This window comes from Salmo salar, chromosome 01 (genome assembly GCF_965601325.2).
Source record: "Salmo salar chromosome 01, fSalSal1, whole genome shotgun sequence".
NCBI lineage: Eukaryota > Metazoa > Chordata > Actinopteri > Salmoniformes > Salmonidae > Salmo > Salmo salar.
Window position 1 is genome coordinate 832503 of NC_138291.1, and position 7682 is coordinate 840184.

The following is a 7682-nucleotide window of genomic DNA, read 5'->3' on the forward strand; positions in this document are numbered from 1 at the left end:
TTGTTAGTTTACAATTCTTGTGGGGTCCCCTTAAGTATAGTTAAACACGTCCACCACACATACAGACACACACACACACACACACCACACACACCACACCCACCACACACACACACCAGCCCCGTTATAAACCCCTATCCCACCCTAACACTAACCCTCTCATCAGATGGACCTGAAGAGAATGAGGAAACAAAAGAGATTACAGAGTTTAACAGTAATCCCTTTTTGGATCCACTCCAGTACAGAACACAAGACCTGGGCTCCACTGGAGGGGAGAGAGGAGAGGGAGAGGGGGAGATGGGTGGAGGAGGAAGAGGGTGGAGAGGGGAGAGAGGAGAGAGAGAGGGTGGGTGAGAGGAGAGGGAGAGGGGGAGATGGGGGAGGAGGGAGAGGGTGGAGAGGGGAGAGAGGAGAGAGAGAGGGAGGGTGGGAGAGGGGGAGATGGGGGAGGAGGGAGAGTGGGAGAGGGGGAGATGGGTGGAGGAGGAAGAGGGTGGAGAGGGGAGAGAGGAGAGAGAGAGGGAGGGAGAGGGGAGATGGGGGAGGAGGAAGAGGGTGGAGAGGGGAGAGAGGAGAGAGAGAGGGAGGGTGGGAGAGGGGGAGATGGGGGAGGAGGGAGAGTGGGAGAGGGGGAGATGGGGGGAGGACGGAGAGGGTGGAGAGGGGAGAGAGAGAGGGTGGGTGGGAGGGAGAGGGGAGATGGGGGGAGGAGGGAGAGGGTGGAGAGGGAGAGAGAGGGAGGGTGGGAGAGGGGGAGATGGGGGGAGGAGGGAGAGGGTGGAGAGGGTAGAGAGAGGGAGGGTGGGAGAGGGAGAGAGAGGGAGGGTGGGAGAGGGGGAGATGGGGGGAGGAGGGAGAGGGTGGAGAGGGAGAGAGAGGGAGGGTGGGAGAGGGAGAGAGATGGAGGGTGGGAGAGGGGGAGGGGAGAGAGGGAGAGAGAGAGGGTAAAGGACAGAGGGGGAGAGAAAATAATGAAACATTTAAAGATTCTTTGGAGAGCACCTCTGATAACTGTTTCAGTGCCAGACCACACACACCACACACACACACACACACACACACACACACACACACACACACACCACACACACACACACACACACACACACACACATACACACACACACACACACACACACACGCAGACACACACGCAGACACACACGCACACGAACACACACACCTGTGGATGTTCCTGGGTGGGCTTGGCTTGGTGAGATCCAGCGAGAGGGTGTTTTCCCCCCCAGAATGCTTCTGGATACAGGTGCTGTCAGAGTTGGGACACCCACACCCTGTCACCATGGGAACCAGTTAACGCGGCCAGTCTGACGTAGTGGTATAAACGTTGGAGTCTCTGAAAAGGGTTTTTTAATACCACTGGTCTAATGAGATGACATACAATACATTACACTGATATTCCATCATCCAGAATAACTCCCAGTCACAACAGAGTACGTACAGAGCACAGTATGTATGAGAGTCTATTGTTGTGAAGCCGTAACACCTGTCTTTCCGTAGATTCTCCAACAGAGGGCAGTACAGACCAAGAGGTGGTTTATTGTAAAAGTGTTTTCATTAGACTGGCCGCGTTAACTGGTTCCCATGGTGACAGGGTGTGGGTGTCCCAACTCTGACAGCACCTGTATCCTGAAGCATTCTGGGGAGAAAACACCCGCTCGCTGAATCTCACCAAGCCAAGCCCACCCAGGAACATCCACAGGTGTGTGTCTGTGTGTGTGGTGTGTGTGTGTGTCTGTGTGTGTGTGTGTGTGTATGTGTATGTGTGTGTGTGTGTCTGTGTGTGTATGCGTATGTGTGTGTGTGTGTCTGTGTGTGTGTCTGTGTGTGTGTGTGTGTGTATGTGTGTGGTGTGTGTGTGTGTGTGTGTGTGTGTGTGTGTGTGTGTGTGTGTGTGTGTGTGTGTGTGTGTGTGTGTGTGTGTGTGTGTTTGTATGTGTATGTGTATGTGTATGTGTATGTGTGTGTGTGTGTGTGTGTGTGTGTGTGTGTGTGTGTGTGTGTGTGTGTGTGTGTTTGTATGTGTATGTGTATGTGTATGTGTGTGTGTGTGTGTGTGTGTGTGTGTGTGTGTGTGTGTGTGTGTGTGTATGTGTATGTGTGTGTGTGTGTGGTGTGTGTGGTCTGGCACTGAAACAGTTATCAGAGGTGATCTCCCAATAATCTTTAAATGTTTCATTATTTTCTCTCCCCTGTCCTTTTCCTTCTTTCCCATCTCCTCTCCTCTTTCTCTCCCCAACTCCTATCTCTCCCCCCTCACCCCCTCCTCACCTCCTCCTACTACCTCTCCCCTCTCTCCCTTTTCCTCCCTCTCTACTCTCTCCCCTCCAGTCCCGCACAGGCTGTCTCATCGTCGTCTGTGATCAGGCCTACCACTGTCATGCCGTCAGAAAACTTAATGATGGTGTTGGAGTCATGTGCGGACACACGGTCATGGGTACAGGAGAGGACTCAGCTATCAAATCTATTTATAAAGCCCTTTCTACATCAGCAGGTGTCACAAAGTGCTGTACAGAAACCCAGCCTAAAACCCCAAACAGCAAGCAATGCAAGGGTAGAAGCACAGTGGCTAGGAAAAACTCCCTAGAAAGGCCAAAACCTAGGAAGAAACCTGGAGAGGAACCAGGCTATGAGGGGTGGCCAGTCCTCTTCTGGCTGAGCCGGGTGGAGATTAATAGAATACATGGCCATTAAGGCCAGATCGTTCTTCAAGATGCTCAAACGTTCATAGATGACCAGCAGGGTCAAATAATAATAATCCCAGTGGTTGTCGAGGGAGAAACAGGTCAGCACCTCAGGAGTAAATGTAAGTTGGCTTTTCATAGCCGATCATTCAGAGGTCGAGGTGGGGTAGAGAGTGAGAGAGCGAGAGAGGGCAAGCACCCCTGAGGGGCCCCCATGTTGAGGGTCAGTGTAGCAGATGAGTTGTTGCGTACCTTTACCACCTGGGGGCGGCCCGTCAGGAAGTAAATAATCCAGTTGCAGAGGGAGGTGTTTAGTCCCAGGATCCTTAGCTTAGTGATGAGCTTTGAGGGCACTATGGTGTTGAACGCTGAGCTGTCGTCAATGAATAGCATTCTCACATAGGTGTTCCTATTGTCCAGGTGGAAGAGGGGCGTGCAATAGAGATTGCGTCATCTGTGGATCTGTTGGGGCTGTACGCGAATGTTTCCAGGATGTCTGGGATGATGATGATGATGTTGATGTGAGCCATGACCAGCCTTTCAAAGAATTTCATGGCTATAGATGTGAGTGCTGTAGGGCGATAGTTTTTTAGACAGGTTACCTTGGCATTTCTGGGCACAAGGACTGTGGTGGTCTGCTTGAAACATGTAGGTATTACAGACTGGGTCAGGGAGAGGTTAAAAATGTAAGCGAAGACACTTTCCAGCTAGTTACCGCATGATCTGACTATGCGTCCTGGTAATCCATCTGGACCTGTGTCTTTCTGAATTTTAACCTGTTTGAAGGTCTTACTCACATTGGCTACGTAGAACGATACAGTCGTCTGGAACAGCTGGTGCTCTCATGCATGGTTCAGTGTTGCTTGCCTCGAAGCTAGCATAGAAGGCATTTAGCTCTTCTGGTCGGTTCACATCACTGGGCAGCTCGCGGCTGGGTTTTCCTTTAAAGTCAATAATAGTTTGCAAGCCCTACCATAGCCGACGATCGTCAGAGCCGGGTTAGTAGGATTCGATTTTAGTCCAGTATTAATGCTTTGCCTGTTTGATGGTCAGAGGTTGTAAAGGGAATTGTTATAAGCGTCTGGATTAGTGTCCCGCTCCTTGAAAGAGGCAGCTCTAGCCTTTAGCTAGATGCGGATGTTACCTGGCTTCTGGTTGGGATATGTACGTCACTGTGGGGGACGATGTCATCAATGAACTTATTGATGAAGCCGGTGACTAAGGTGGTAAACTCCTCAATGCCGGCAGATGAATCCAGGAACATATTCCAGTCTGTGCTAGCAAAACAGTCCTGTAGCTTAGCATCTGCTTCATCTGACCACTTTTTTATTGACAGAGTCACTGGTGCTTCCTGCTTTAATTTCTGCTTGTAAGCAGGAATCAGGAGGACAGAGTTATGGTCAGATTTGCCTAATGGAGGGTGAGGGAGAGCTTTGTACGCGTCTCTGTGTGTGGAGTAAAGGTGGTCTAGAGTTTTGTCGCCTCTAGTTGCACAGGTGACATGCTGGTTAAAAAAAAGGTAAAACGGATTTAATTTTCCTTTCATTAAAATCACCAACAAGCAGCTCACAGAGGGGGAAGTAGACAGACAGAAAATATTCACTGTAGAGGAACTGATGGAGAGGAAGAGACTGATGGAGGAGACTAGAGGAGAGGAGGAGACTGGTGGAGGAGACTAGAGGAGAGGAGAGGAGGAGACTAGAGGAGAATGATGGAGGAGACTGATGGAGGAGACTGATGGAGGAGACTGATGGAGGAAACTAGAGGAGAGGAGAGGAGAGGAGGAGACTAGAGGAGAGGAGGAGACTGATGGAGGAGACTAGAGGAGAGGAGACTAGAGGAGAGGAGACTAGAGGAGAGGAGACTGATGGAGGAGACTAGAGGAGAGGAGACTAGAGGAGAGGAGGAGACTGATGGAGGAGACTAGAGGAGAGGAGACTAGAGGAGAGGAGAGGAGACTATAGGAGAGGAGACTAGAGGAGAGGAGACTAGAGGAGAGGAGACTAGAGGAGAGGAGACTAGAGGAGAGGAGACTAGAGGAGAGGAGACTGATGGAGGAGACTAGAGGAGAGCAGAGGAGGAGACTGATGGAGGAGACTAGAGGAGAGGAGACTAGAGGAGAGGAGACTAGAGGAGAGGAGACTAGAGGAGAGGAGACTAGAGGAGAGCAGAGGAGGAGACTGATGGAGGAGACTAGTTGCACATCTGCTCTATTTACAAGACGAATTCCAGTGTGATAAAAAGAAAAGAGTCTCGCCATTTAAGTTCATGTTTTCACATAATTATGTAGAAACTGGTTTGGTGCTGGTGAAAAGGGGTGGAGTCCTATAATTTCATGTTTTAAGTAACAATGTTTTTACATATGTGACCGACCGGCTCAAATTGGTCTTATGTAGCAAAATTTTTAATTGTGTTTTTGACATTGGATAAAAGTAGAGATTCATAGCTAGAAAATGGCACTACAGTTGAGGAACAATGGAAAAGTAATTCCCATTCCCAAGTTGATAAACTTGTAAAATCACTATTGAGAAAAAGGCCTTTGAATGTTTTGGTACACCTACTGGAGAGCTCTTCTTTGTCTCCACCCATTCAGCATTGTTCACACCCTCTTAAGTTTTAGCCCCACAAATCTCTTTAAGGGTTGATGCGAGCGTTTTGTACTAACAACAGCAGTCAAGCACCCAAGCTAACTGGCTAACTTGCTAGCTACTTCCACACACAAATGAGAGAACAGCTCACTGAACATTACTCGCCCTAGCAGAGCTGGTTAGGCTGTTATGTTATCCAGAGCGTTGGTGACTGGAACTGTGCTGTCAGATTGTCCGTTCGTAAATGCAGAGCGTTTCGCTCTCCGAGCGTTCAAAGCGCACACTGGATGCTCTTACCGATGTGTAGGGTTGATCCGAATGTTCTGACCTCACAACGGCAGTCAAGCACCCAAGCTAACTGGCTAACGTTGGCTAGTTACTTCCAGACACAAATGAGAGAACACCCCACTCTGACCATTTTACTCTCCCTAGCAGAGCTGGTTAGGCTGTTTTCATGTTATCCAGAGCGTTGGTGACAGTAACTGTCCTGCTGGCAACAATTTAATTATGCTTTTCTTGCCGACGTTTACTGACACCGGCCATATTCAACAGATGTTTACCATTTGTAAATTCATCAGTTATTCTGCACACTGGCACACTCAGACGAGAGTGCTCTGAAATCGGAGTAGATGGCCAGCCTGAATTTCCAAACGCACCCGAAATGGTTACTTGCATAGTGGAGTCTTTTGTTAAGACATGTAGCTAACTAGGTAAACAATGAACCATAATCCCAACTCATAACGTTACTACCCTGCATGAATCTGCAGGTAGCTTACCAACCAGGTTCAATGTTAGCAAGCTAACATTATGCTATAGCTAACCAAACAAATGGCTCTTTCTGTCAAAATTATAAAAGTGTAATATCTGAAAATGTAGCTAGCTAGACTACCTTACCCGTATATATCATTCATGGATGGGCGCGTCTCCTGTCGGATGCCATGGTTGCCCTTTAGTTTGAAGATGTAATCTGGAGACAGGTGTTTTCTCCATCTCCTTAGCTATCATACCTGAATTCCACTGATTTCAAAACTCGGTCCTCCCGAAAGTGGAGAGCAACACTTATGCAATTTTACTACATAATACATGTTTTACAAATTAGACAGGATTACCGAGAAATACTGACCAGCTCAAATAGACAGAAGCGTAATAAATGGCAGAACTCATCTCTCGGCATGTCCAGCCCACGCATTATCTCAGCCCACGCATTATCTCAGCCCACACATTATCTCAGCCCACGCATTATCTCAGCCCACGCATTATCTCAGCCCATGCATTATCTCAGCCCATGCATTATCTCAGCCCACACATTATCTCAGCCCATGCATTATCTCAGCCCACGCATTATCTCAGCCATGGCTAGCGGGAAGGTTGCTGACTTTTTCTGTGCCTAAACCAACTAGGTTCGTAATTTAACCTGTTATGGCTAGGGGGCAGTATTTTCACGGCTGGATAAAAAACGTACCCGATTTAATCTGGTTACCACTCCTACCCAGTAACTAGAATATGCATATACTTATTACATATGGATAGAAAACACCCTAAAGTTTCTAAAACTGTTTGAATGGTGTCTGTGAGTATAACAGAACTCATATGGCAGGCCAAAATCTGAGAAGGTTTCCTTCAGGAAGTGGCCTGTCTGACAAGGTGTCGTTCTTCTTGTCTCTGTTTATTGAAGAGTGAGGATCTTAGCTGTCCCGTGACACTTCCTACGGCTGCCATAGGGTCTCAGAAGGCGGTAAAAAGCTGAATCGTGGCTTTACAGGCTCTGGCTGAAACAAAGTAGCGCGTTTGGGTAGTGGCTGGTTACAGTACTGTGAGACTCAGGCTCGTGCCCGCGTCGACCGAAAGGTTTGTTTTCATTCCTCTGTTTAGCTAAATGGACATTCCCGGTCGGAATATTATCGCTTTTTTACGAGAAAAATGGCATAAAAATGGATTTTAAACAGCGGTTGACATGCTTCGAAGTACGGTAATGGAATATTTAGATTTTTTTTGTCACGAATTGCGCCATGCGCACGACCCTTCTTTACCATTCGGATAGTGTCTGGGACGCACGAACAAAACGCCGCTATTCAGATATAACGATGGATTATATTGGACCAAACCAACATTTGTTATTGAAGTAGCAGTCCTGGGAGTGCATTCTGACGAAGACAACAAAAGGTAATCAAACTTTTAGAATAGTAAATCTGATATTGGTGAGTGCTAAACTTGCCGGGTGTCTAAATAGCTAGCCCGTGATGGCTGGGCTATGTACTTAGAATATTGCAAAATGTGCTTTCACCAAAAAGCTATTTTAAAATCGGACATATCGAGTGAATAGAGGAGTTATGTATCTATAATTCTTAAAATAATTGTTATGCTTTTTGTGAACGTTTATCGTGAGTAATTT